This window comes from Myotis daubentonii, chromosome 6 (assembly GCF_963259705.1).
Source record: "Myotis daubentonii chromosome 6, mMyoDau2.1, whole genome shotgun sequence".
NCBI lineage: Eukaryota > Metazoa > Chordata > Mammalia > Chiroptera > Vespertilionidae > Myotis > Myotis daubentonii.
The window spans coordinates 57708390-57720476 of NC_081845.1; the positions used below are offsets into that span (position 1 = coordinate 57708390).

The 12087-nt window shown below is 41.3% G+C and overlaps 1 long non-coding RNA gene across 1 annotated transcript in view; it reads left to right on the forward strand.

The window, feature by feature from the left end:
- The first annotated feature begins 559 nt into the window (after positions 1 to 559).
- The window catches only part of LOC132236487 (uncharacterized), a 95638-nt gene continuing 84110 nt past the window's right edge, over positions 560 to 12087 (forward strand). The window contains exon 1 of the long non-coding RNA XR_009453317.1: positions 560 to 628. This is a non-coding gene — a long non-coding RNA (uncharacterized LOC132236487). The remainder of the gene's footprint in view (positions 629 to 12087) is intronic.

Consider the following 12087-nt stretch of genomic DNA (forward strand, 5'->3'; position numbering starts at 1 on the left):
GTTTTAATATTATATTACAACTCCTTGTTCATTGATGTTCTCCTTCTGTCTAACCATGAGAATTGTAAAATCCAGGAGGCCGGGGAATTTGTCTAATTTGTTCACTGCCGTATTTCAAGTTCGTGAACCAGTCGCTGGCACACAGGCATGGTAGGGGCTTAATAAATATTTATTGTTAAGTTTGTGTTTTACTATTGATAGTCTGGGCAGTGGCAGAAAGGATGCGCCTGCCAGAGATCTGTGGCTTCGAAATTAGATTTTGTTTCCTATTGTTGTTTTGGTTTTGTTTTGTTTCATTTTGGCTTTTATGGAATGTTCCCACTAGCGCTGGGCTGTGAAGCTTCCTCCCGCCCGCAGCCCGCAGGTGACTATAATGTACTCAGGGACAAGCCACCCCCATGCCCACAGCATCTCGGGGAAAATTCCAACAACCTCGGCCTCGGGCGTGGGGGTGGGGAGTGGGTCTGGTTCGGGCTTGGCTGGAAATCAGCCCAGGCTGGGCGGGCTCAATGGCCAGTGGAAAAGCGGTGGCTGCTGTTTTAGTTCCCTGCCACCCCCACTCATGCAAGAGTCTGCCCCTCGCTGGGTGTTGAATTAGAAGCCTGTCCCGCAGGCCACAGCTATGAAGGTAAGCTAATAGGCCGCTTTCATAGCAAGACCAGGCTTCCCAGGTGGCTACCTCCCCACCGTGGGGGCGGGGGAGCTGGTTAAGAACTCTTTCTCTGTTACAGTTCTGTGGGACCTGTTAACCTACTCTCCTCCACTACCCGCACCCCCCCTCAACAGGGCCAGGCAGTCACATGGTGTGTCCTGAGGCAGTTGCCCAAAATAGGCTTTAGAAATGTGCACAAACTCCTTTCCTGGAGATCGGGAGACTGGAGTGAGGCAGGAGAGCACAAGAGAGGGCCTGCTGGCCCCTGCAGCCTTTGGAGAGTATTTTCGTAGGCCTCTCTCCGAGTTAAATTAGCAGCCTGCCCCTCAGGCTGAAGCTTTAAAATAAGCAAACAGGCCTCTTTCACAGAAAGATTGGGGGTGCCTTTCAGTCTGCTCTCTCTGGGCTGTGCTCTTGCAATAGCTGGTGAGGAACGGCTTCTCCGTTTGTTACAGTCCTGGGAGACCTGGGACTGTGAGCCCTGCTGACCACCAGACCCAGGCAATCCAGGGGCGTCCCCTGCGCAGCAGCCACAGAAAGCGGGGCACCAGCTGTGTGCACAAGCTCCCTTCCGGGAGATACTGGTGGCCTGGAGCAAGGCAGAGGGAGAGTGCAAAGATGGTGGGTGCTGGCCTGTGTGGGTTTTGTAGAGTATTTCAGTAGGGTCCTAGCTGAGTGCTAAGTTTGATGCCTGCCCCCTCAGACCGATGCCGAAGGTGGGTGAACAGGTCTCTGCCACAGGATGACTGGGGCATTTCAGGCCGCTGTCTCTGTGCCAGGCCCTGGGGCATAGCCACAGTGAGTCCTCCTGAACCCTTAAGAACTGTTTCTCAGTTAACTATAGCCTTGTGGGCATCAGGGACACAAGCCCATTTGTTTTCAAAGCTGAATGCTTGGGGGGCTTATGACTCAGGTGCTGTGACAATTGATGTGCCAGATGCAGGGTTCGAGCCCTTCAGGGAGAAGCTAGGAGTTGTGGGTTCCCTCAGATTATGGTTTGCCATGCCAGCGCTGGGTTTATGGTGAGATTGTGTCTCATCCTCTCCTCAATTTGATGTAGATTTTTTTTTTTCTCATTTACCCAATATGTAGGAGTTACTCACCTAGTGTTTTGGTTTCTTCCAGAGGAAAGTATTCCATTTGTAGCTGTAGATTTGGTGTGTCCATGGGAAGAGGCGAGTTCAGGATGCTCCTAGGTTGCCATTTTGAACCCACTCAACAATTGCAGTTTAATTTAATGAATATACATATTGGATACCTATTATGTAGTAGGCATTGTAGGAAGTTCTTCAAGGCAGGCGAGGCTCCCATGCCAATGGATCAAAATAGAATCCAGACCACAGCATGTGCTATACACATAATGTGGGAACGTAGGGATAGTCACGTTGATATATCTTCAGGAAGTTCCTTAAATACATAATTTTATTGATGGGGAACATACCGTAGGTTGGTTAGTTCAACATCTGTAACTTCTTGGTACTCTTCTTGGCTGCAAAAGCTGGAAGGCTAATTATGTTTGCTAAACTCTTGCACTTGGGCTTTTGGGTGCTATTTAAATTCTGTCAGTCAAGTGCATAAATAGAAGAGTAATTCAGATATGAATTAAATGGGGAAAGAAACAGTGATACACTAACTATTCACATTGCTGGAGTGGACTGAGCAGATACTACATGGCTCAGCAATTCCTGTAGCCACTTTCCAATCCCAAGATCACTGTGTTTATCATATTTGGGAGGCTATGCACTACTTCACTATCCCACTTGGGTGCTGTTGCCTTAATTTTTTAAAGTCATATTTGCTGGGTATAGCAAGTTTCTTCTGCGAGATTCATTGATCTTGCTACTATTGGTTTATATTTTTTGTTAATTTTGGCAAAATTTGAGGCATTATTCATTCACATATTCACTTCTTCCCTTGAAGTTATCCCCAGAGCTCACTGATGCTTTTATTATTAGTAGTATTGTTACGTATTTTTCTCTCTGTATTTTATTTTTGATACTTCTTTCTAAAATATCTAACATTCCTTTAGTTTTATCCAGTGTATTTTTCACCTCATATGTGATAGGAAATTATAAAATGGGCCCCCAAGAGATTTTTGCCCTAATCCCCAGAACTGTGAATATGATGAAATCTCACATTCCCAATTATGTAATGTTACATGGCAAAAGGGATTTTTCAAATGTAGTCAAGGTTACTAGTCAGTTGACGTTGAGTTAGTCCAGTGGTTCTCAACCTTCCTAATGCTGCGACCCTTTAATACAGTTCCTCATGTTGTGGTGAAACCCCAACCATAAAATTATTTTCGTTGCTACTTCATGACTGTAATTTTGCTACTGTTATGAATGTAAATATCTGATATGCAGGATGTATTTTCATTGTTACAAATTGAACATAATTAAAGCATAGTGGTTAATCACAAAAACAATATGTAATTATATATGTGTTTTCCGGTGGTCTTAGGCAACCCCTGAGAAAGGGTCATTTGACCCCCAAAGGGGTCGAGACCCACAGGTAGAGAACCACTGAGTTAGTCAAAAGAGAGATTATCTGGGTGGGCTTATCTATAATAATAAAAGCATAATATGCTAATTACACCAGATGTCCTTCCAGACGACCTTCTGGACAAAGCCAGGGCTTTGAGGGAAGCCCAGGTTCCAAGTGCCAGAGGGAAGCCGGTACCAGCAGCTGGGGGAAGGAAGGCCTACTCTTGCACAAATTTTGTGCATCGGGGCTCTAGTGTAATTATATAAACCTTTAATGCAAATGAGTTTCCTCAGGACGGTACCAGAAGAGGAAGCCAGAGAGATTTGAAACGTGGAGGATTTAATGCATTGCTATTGACTTGAGATAGAAGGAGGCATATAAAAAAAATCTTGAGAATTGCTTCTAGGTTCCCAGAGTGACCCCTGGTTGACAGCAAGAAAATGGGTTCCTCAGCCCTATATCCACAAGTAACTGAACTTTGTCAATAACCTGAGTGAGCTTGGAAATGAATTCTTTCTCAGAGCCTCCAGATAAGAGTTCAGACCAGCCAATGCCATAATTTCAGCCATATAAAACCCTCATCATAGACCCCAGGAAGCCCTACTGGACTTTTGACTGATAGGACTATGAACTAATATATGAGTGTTCTTTTTTAAGCTACCAATTTTTTGATAGTTTCTTCACCAGCAACAGAAAACCAGTATGTCACACCTTACAATTTTTATCTCTAGACGTTTAGTTGGGGTCATTTTTTTATATCTTCCATGTCTCTACTAAGCTTTTTAAACATTAAGAGTGTTATTATAAATCATTTAATATTATTGTGTATTATTTCTAATATCCATGTCAGTTCTGGGTTAGTTTCATTTGTGTGATTTATCTACTCATTGTGGATTGTATTTTCCTGTTTCTTTTTCATGCCTTGAAAATTTTGATTAGATGTCAGACATAATGAATTTTACCTTGCTTGCTGCTGGATATTTTTGTTTTCCTATAAATATTCTTGAGCTTAAGTTCTTTGGTAACAGTTTGATCCTTTCAGGTCTTGCCTTTAATATCTGTTAGGCAGCACCAGAATTCTGTTTCGTCTGGTGCTAATCATTCTCCTCCGGAGGCTGTACCCTCAACCAATTCCGTGTGAGTTATGAGGTTTAACAGTTCGATGGGTGGGAACAGGCACTCTTCCTAGTCCTGCTTGAGTGTTGGATACTATTCCATCTAATTTTTTCAAGTGGTTCTTTTTCTGGCAGTTTTCACACATATATGAGCTGTGCCAAACTCATGCTTTGAGCCTTTAGACTTCCCTATGAAGCTCTCTTCTCTCTGGTGTTCTTATAATCCAAACTCTAGCCGTCTTTATCTCCCTGGACTGGATGCTCAGCTCTGTCTCTTAAACTTCGGTTGTCCACTAGACTCCACTCAGATTCCTTTTCCCTGGAAGTTATCTTGAGGCTGAAAGCTGGACAATCATAGCATTTGCCTCATTTGTTTGTTAATGTCAGGGATTGCTGGCCTTCAGTGTCTAAGGTTCAGTGTCTTGAAAATTTGTTTCATATTTTCTGTAGGTTTTTTTTTTAGTGTTGTTTCAGGTTCCATCATAAATCCATTTCTTCCATCTTAGCCAGAAGAAGACTGTTATTAATCTTTTGACATATAATGGTATGTTGAGTTCCACTGCTCATACCTAGAAAATATATTTTATATAAAATATATATATATATATATATATATATATATATATATATATATACACACATGTAGTATGCATTATAAGCATAAATCAGTATGTGGAATGTTTTGTACCTACATTTATTTATGAAATTGTTTCCATGTTGTTTTGACATCCAAATAGAAAGTTATTTGAATTAGATGAAAATGGTCATTAAAGACAGTAGAAAGGCAAGTTGTGAAAATGAGTGGGGATTGATATTAGAGAATATGGCAAATGCAGATTCATGACAGAGGAGGGCATATTATAAGGACCAGTGAGGTAGTAGTGTGGGAGGAAGAATGGAAGTAAAGATGAGGAGGGATGTGATCATCTTTGGAGGGCATTCTTTATGTGATGAATATGGTTTTTTATACAGAGGGGATGTAAGGCTTTTGTTCTCTAATTTTACTGTGTCCCTGTATCACTCACATCTGTATATACTCTTTCTTGCATGCATCTATAAGCAGATAGCCCTAATTAGAGGATATAAAAATTAGGACAGTTATTCATTCCTTCAATAAGTAATTTGATTCATCTATTCTAATTGAAGCACTGGGCTATAATAAAAGCTGCAACTTTTAACAAGGCAGATGCAGTTCTTTGTCCCAAGGATAGTATCTAGCAAGGGGGACAGGTAATAAGCCATTGCAATAGTATGTGGCTAAAATAAAGGTAAATAGCATAATGTTCTCCAGGTCCATCCATGCTGTTGCAAAGGGTAAATTTTTCTCCCTTTTTATGGCAGAGTAGTATTGCATTGTATAAATGTACCATAGCCTTTTTTATCCACTCATCTACTGATGGACACCTGGGCTGCTCCCAAGTCTTGGCTATTTATGTATATAAAATCCTAAGCAACCATTACGACTGGACGAATGGCTGGTAGCTATGATGTGCACTGACCACCAGGGGGCAGATGCTCAATGCAGGAGCTGCCCCCTGGTGGTCAGTGTGCTCCCACAGCCAACCTCCCACGGCCGGCCAACCTCCCATGGTTCCTCCCCTCCGGCAGGCCCGATTGGGACTGGACAAGATGGCCCCAATTAGCCCCAATCACTGGCCAGGCCGAGGGACCCCACCCATGCACGAATTCGTGCACCAATTCATGCACCAGGCCTCTAGTTGTAAATAATGCTGCAATGAACATAGGGGTACATATATTCTTTCAAATTAGTGTTTTAGGTTTCTTTGGATAAATTCCCAGAAGTGGAATCACTGGGTAATTAGGCAGTTCCATTGTAAAATTTTTTAGGTAATTCCATACTGCTCTCCACAATGGCTGCACCAATCTGCATCCCAACCAACAGTGCACAAAGGTTCCCTTTTCTCCACATCCTTGCCAACACTTATTTGTTGATTTATTGATGACAGCCATTCTGGCAAGAGTGAGGTGATATCTCATTGTGGTTTTAATTTGCATTTCTTTGATGATTAGTGATATTGAGCATCTTTACATATATCTTATTGGCCATCTGTATGCTGTATGTCCTCTTTGGAGAAGTATCTATTCAGGTCTTTTGGCCTTTTTAAAATTGGGTTGGTTTTGTATGTGTGTGTTTTTTGTTTTTTGGGTGTTTTTTTTTTTTGATGTTGAGCTTATTAGTTCTTTATAAGTTTTGGATATTAACCTCTTATCAGATATATCATTGTTGAATATGTTCTCCCATTCAGTGAGCTGTCTTTTCATGTGCTAAGTGAAATAAGCCGGCCAGAGAAAGACAAGAATCATATGATTTCACTCAAATGTAGAATTTAAATGAAGAAACTGAACTACCAGGCAAAATAGAGACAGCCCTCAAACAGATGAGAGCAGGCAGATATTTCTGGTGGTGCTGGTGTTGGGGTGTTGGGTGGCATGGAGGGATTGAGAAAAAAGGAGAAAAAAGAGAGAACTCATGGATATGGACAACAGTGTGGTGACTGTGGTGGTGGGGGCAGTGGGTTGGGGCAGGGCATAGAAGGGATAAATGGTGGGGTGGGGGTGGCGAGAGTAAACAGGCACTGGGAGAACCATAGGGTACCACCTATCTCAGAGATGGGGTAGGAGTGCTCAAGGAAAGCCTCTCTGAGGTGAGATTTGAAGGATGGAGAATTGACTGAGGAAAGGAGGGGACAGAGGAGGCAGGCAGAGGTAGCAACAAATCTATTGTCAAAGAGAATGGTGTTGTGGAACGGTAAATCTCAGTATGGCTGGAGCATGGAGTATAAGAAGTAAGGGAATTTATTGGGGGTGGACTTGGCACTTTCCAGAAGTTGGCAGTGTAAGTGGTACCTAGACACTGGAAAGCACCTATGCCTAAGGATTCCTGGTCACTTGTGTCAAGGCAGTTGAATATACGTAGAGTTTGTCTCTTGATCCACAGGCATAATGAAGTGAGGATGAAATAGCAGCCAAGGTATAAGAAGGGAGGATATATCATAGTGACTCATATGTTGGTATTCTAGAATGTAAACCAAACAATTTTTTAATTGTCTAAGTGTATAGAGTTCAAGAAACAGGCTACATTACCTTCTTTGATTGCTTGAGCAGGTATATATCACTCCTTAAATAATTGAAGTGCTTTTTGTTATTTACAGAAGGCTGATAACTTTTAACTTGCATAATATCTCATAATAGTTCATTTAAAATGATGCACAATGTAGAAAGCAATGTATCATGTAAATTGTTTATGAAGTAAAGTATTCACTTTCCCTAGCCTTATATTTTATTAGAATAATTTTGATTATAAAATAGTATTTTTTTTGCCGTTTTTTTTTTATTGCTTAAAGTATTACAAAGGGTATTACATATGTATCCATTTTATCCCCCCGCCCTAGACAGTCCCCTAGCCTCCCCTATCCCCCAGTGTCTTATGTCCATTGGTTATGCTTATATGCATGCATACAAGTCCTTTAGTTGATCTCTTACCCCCCTACCTCCTGCCCCCCAACCCTCCCCGGCCTTCCCGCTGCAGTTTGACAATCTGTTTGAGGCAGCTCTGCCTCTGTATCTATTATTGTTCAAAAGTTTATAATGGTCTCTATTGTCCATGAATGAGTGAGATCATGTGGTATAAAATAGTATTTTCTTTAAGAGAATTTTTATATATGTATTTATATTAGTTTTCCAAAGATAAGATAAAGGGAAGAACAAAATAATCCTAAATTCTCTATCCTTTGGTGGACAGTTCTCCTAGACAACATAGAGGCAGTGTTGTGTAATGGTCTTGAGCATCTGTCTGGGCTCAAATCCCCGTTCTGCAACTTGATGTGCACAAACTTGAGCAGACTAAACTCTCTGAGCATCACTTATTGAGGTGTCTCAATAATACTGTTAATATTGAGTTGAGAATTGACTTATCTCATTAAGCTACTATTAGGCCCATAGTAAAGGCTCAATAATGAAGGGCTATTATTATTAACTCTTAGAAGAGTGGGGGTAACTGTTTTGGGACCCATTGAGATTTTTATGAAACCTGTGAATGTTTGCTCAGAAAATACTAAACACAGGAGATTTTGCATATTTTTTTCAGGAGTCTCACCTTGCAGCTCTTTCATAAGTAAGAAAAGATGAGAGGGGGTAAGATTCTACATACAAGGGGAGGGGTGGCTAGATAAGAGCAAGACAGTTGATACATATGAAAAATTGGTAAATTTGATAATGGGAAGATGTGGAATTCTCTTCTGTTTGCATCTATTTTCTCATTGAAATAAGAGACAAAGCTATCGGTTGGGAATGAGGAGGGAGGGCACGTTGGAGGCCCGAGGAAAGAACAGAGAATAATTGTTGTAGAGAGTGAGAAAGTGAGTTGCACATGGAAATACAGCAGCATTTCCAGGCAGCAATGAGCACCATAAGGTTTGTGATCACAAATTTAAAGTGAGACCAGACAACTGCTTGAGCACAAAGGCAGAGTAGAAGGATAGATGGGTAAAAGCAGGGCTGGGGATTTCCAGATGAGTACCTGGCAAGGGGATTGTGGGTTATGATCATGTTTCTCCTATGATTTCACCTACCCCTTGGTACAGCCTTTGTATGGAGAACATGGGTCATGTGGTGACATGTAGATCTTCTGTTACCAGGAAGTGATGGGAGAGCCATCCTGGGAGAGGTAAGAGCCCCTCTCCTTCCTGCATCTCCCCACTCCTCTCTTCTCAGAATCCTCCATTGCCGTGGGGGAAGGAGGTGCCCTTCTGAGGCAGGGAGGGAATGTGTAGTCTAGAATAGACAGACGCTCAGGTCTCTTTCCACTTATTACTATGTTAGGTAACTGTACTGCTTATGCTAATTCTATCTTAGGTAACTAAATTTCTGATAACAGAGTGTTCTTTGATAATCAAATTATTGATGCATTTAATAAACATTTCCCATGAAAAAAGTATTGAGTGCATAAGAAGTCATGTTTACAGCAAATTTCCATGACTTTAAGGGGTCAGCTTTCTCTGAGGTTGCATAGGGAAAGAGAAAATTCATGGAAAGAAATCAAAGCTTTTGTTAGGAAGGAAGAAGGAGGGAATGGATGCAGGGTAAATAACCAACAATTCAATCTACCCGGAACTCATGCATTGCTCTCTCTTAGCAATCCTGCTCACCTAACAAGTGATCTCCCTTCTCTCTTTGGTTCCAGGTTAAAACTGTTCCGCCACCTGGCCCCAGAGGTCTTTCATGTCTACCAATAGCATTTCCCTAAAGCAGACTCTCTGGGCACACAGCCTGTACTAGCCTTAGAGACTCTGCCCTCTTTCTTTGTCACTCGGTCTTTGTGCTTTGGTAACTTGGCTTTTCTGAACAGGATTTTGTATATTCTTTCATTAATCAATCCTCTCCTTGGCACTGTCACCACCCGAGGCTTCCAGGCTCCTGTTTGAGGTGCCTGTACTCTTCCCAGGGCGTCACCTCATCATCTGGTTTCTTCTTGTTACTGACTTTGGCATCAACTTTGAAAAATCGAAAACCCAACTCTGTTTGATTAATCTTCATCCACTACACCAAATTCTTTAAAATTCCCATTTCATTTCCGTTATCATCAGGGACATGAACTGAGTAGAAGAGAGAATGTAAGGATGAAAGAAGCAGCCTGGCATACTTAGCACAGGCTGCTGCTAGAGAAACCACAGGTATGATTTTTTTTTTAATTTATTGATTTTTTTTGAGAGAGAGTAAGGGAGAGAGAAATATCAATTTGTTGTTCCACATACTTATGCATTTATTGGTTGTGTCCTGGCCAGGGATTGAACCTGAAACCTTGGCATATTAAGAAGATGCTCTAACCAATTGAGATACCCGGCTAGGGCCCAGTTATGATTCTTTTAATGTGACAAAATGACTCCACTGAAGCCCTCACAGACTATAGGCTGGAAGATGAGGCTGCACAGCCCCTCGTCTACAACATAAACAGTGCGTCTGCTTGCTCTGTTTGGGGGAGTTACTGCTGCAGAGGCACGGGGAAGTGTTATGCCCCTGCAATCACATCCTCACACATTATTCAGTGAATCATTTCAGAGAACTTTAAAGCGTGGTCAAAATTTTTCCGAAACACAAATTAGAAACTGATTTACTACGGGGTTGTTGTTTTTTACTCCTGACAGCAACTATATGTCATAATCTGTCAAACTCTTCCTCCAGGAAGGAACATGCGAATGAAGAGGGTGAAGCAGGCTACTTTCCCATGTTCTCTTTCAGATACAATACTTCTTTTTGTCTCTTGGTGAGAATAATGGCACTAGTTTGGCACTTACAGATGCAAACTTTAAGACCTTTAACATATGTTTAAGGCACTAATAAAAGGGTCAATTATTATGATAATTATATGATGACGTTAGCCAACTTTAACTGAGTGTATACTATGTGCTAGGTATTAATTTATTTAGTCTTCACAAACAGCTCTGAGGGTAAGTGGCATTATTGTTCATCTGTTAAAGCTAGGACCCCGAGAGATTAAGTAATTTGTCCTAGTTAACCCAGTTGGTAAACAGCGGAATTGGAGTAAAACCTGATAGTCTGTCTCCAAAGCTCTTGCCCCTAACCATTACACGTTCCTTGTAAGTCTGCTTCCTCCTCCCCCACACCCGCCCCCGCCCCCCAGCCCTGCCCTTTATAACACATCCTTTGCATAGTAGTACATTGTGTTACTTCTCTTACTTTTAGGACTATTCCTCTCTTTTTCTTCTTTCTCTCTCCTTTCCATGTGGAGGGTGGTTTATGCCAGCAAAGAGAGGTCTGACAAAGATGTCTGGGCCCGAGGGAGGAAATGGCTGAGTCAAAAGAGGGGCAGAGACTGGATTGGATGCAGTCAGTGAGCAATACATTGATTCCAGAAAATCAGGAAGATCCCAGGGGCCTGGAAAAAAGTGACCCAGAACCTTGGCAGTTAGAGAGATATATCTCATGGCCTCATGGCCTCAGTAAGTGGTCAGACACCAGGAGGGAGGGGATGGGGCTACAGACCTGTTTTTCACTTTGGCTTGTCACCACCTGATTTTATTTAATCAAAGTTCCAGTGCCCGGATCATCCATATGCCTTTCCAGGCACTGTTCCTTTGACACATCTTTATTTTTCCCTTTCAATCCTGTGTTGGGTTTATTACCTTGAAGTGCTCCTGAAACCTATTGGATGAAATACCAAAAAATAAATTCTAGAGCAGAAGCTGTTGCTTAGTTGTGTCGGTTTTGTGTGTCTGTGTGTGTTTTCTTTTTTTTGCATTAAGAATTTATTATACCTGCTATATTTCTGGTCTTAAGTTCAAGAAATTATTCAGATGATAAAGGCACCAATAGCCCCTCTATAGAGGATGCAAGAAACTGGGGGATGTTCCAATCCTATAAATGTATGTCCATGCGAAAATTCTGGTTCCCATTAGGTGATAATGTTTGTCTTAACTCAAATCTAGACCAGTGATACATCTTCAATAGACCATTTTTTTCTTTTCTTTTCTTTCCTTTTCTTTTCTTTTCTTTTTCTTTTCTTTTTTTGTATATACAGAGTGTTCCAAGTCCCCCAAAATTGTATACACACTTTAATAGCTGATAGCTCAATTTTGAAATGTATTTTAATAAACACTGCCTTTATACTTATTCAAAGTGGGTGTATATATTTTTGGGACACCATATATATAATTTTTTCAATTACGGTTGACATCCAATATTATTTCATATTAGTTTCAGGTGTATAGCATAGCAGTTAGACAATTATGTAACTTATAAAGTGATCTAACTGATAATTCAAGTTCCCACCTGGCACCATCGATAGTTATTACAATA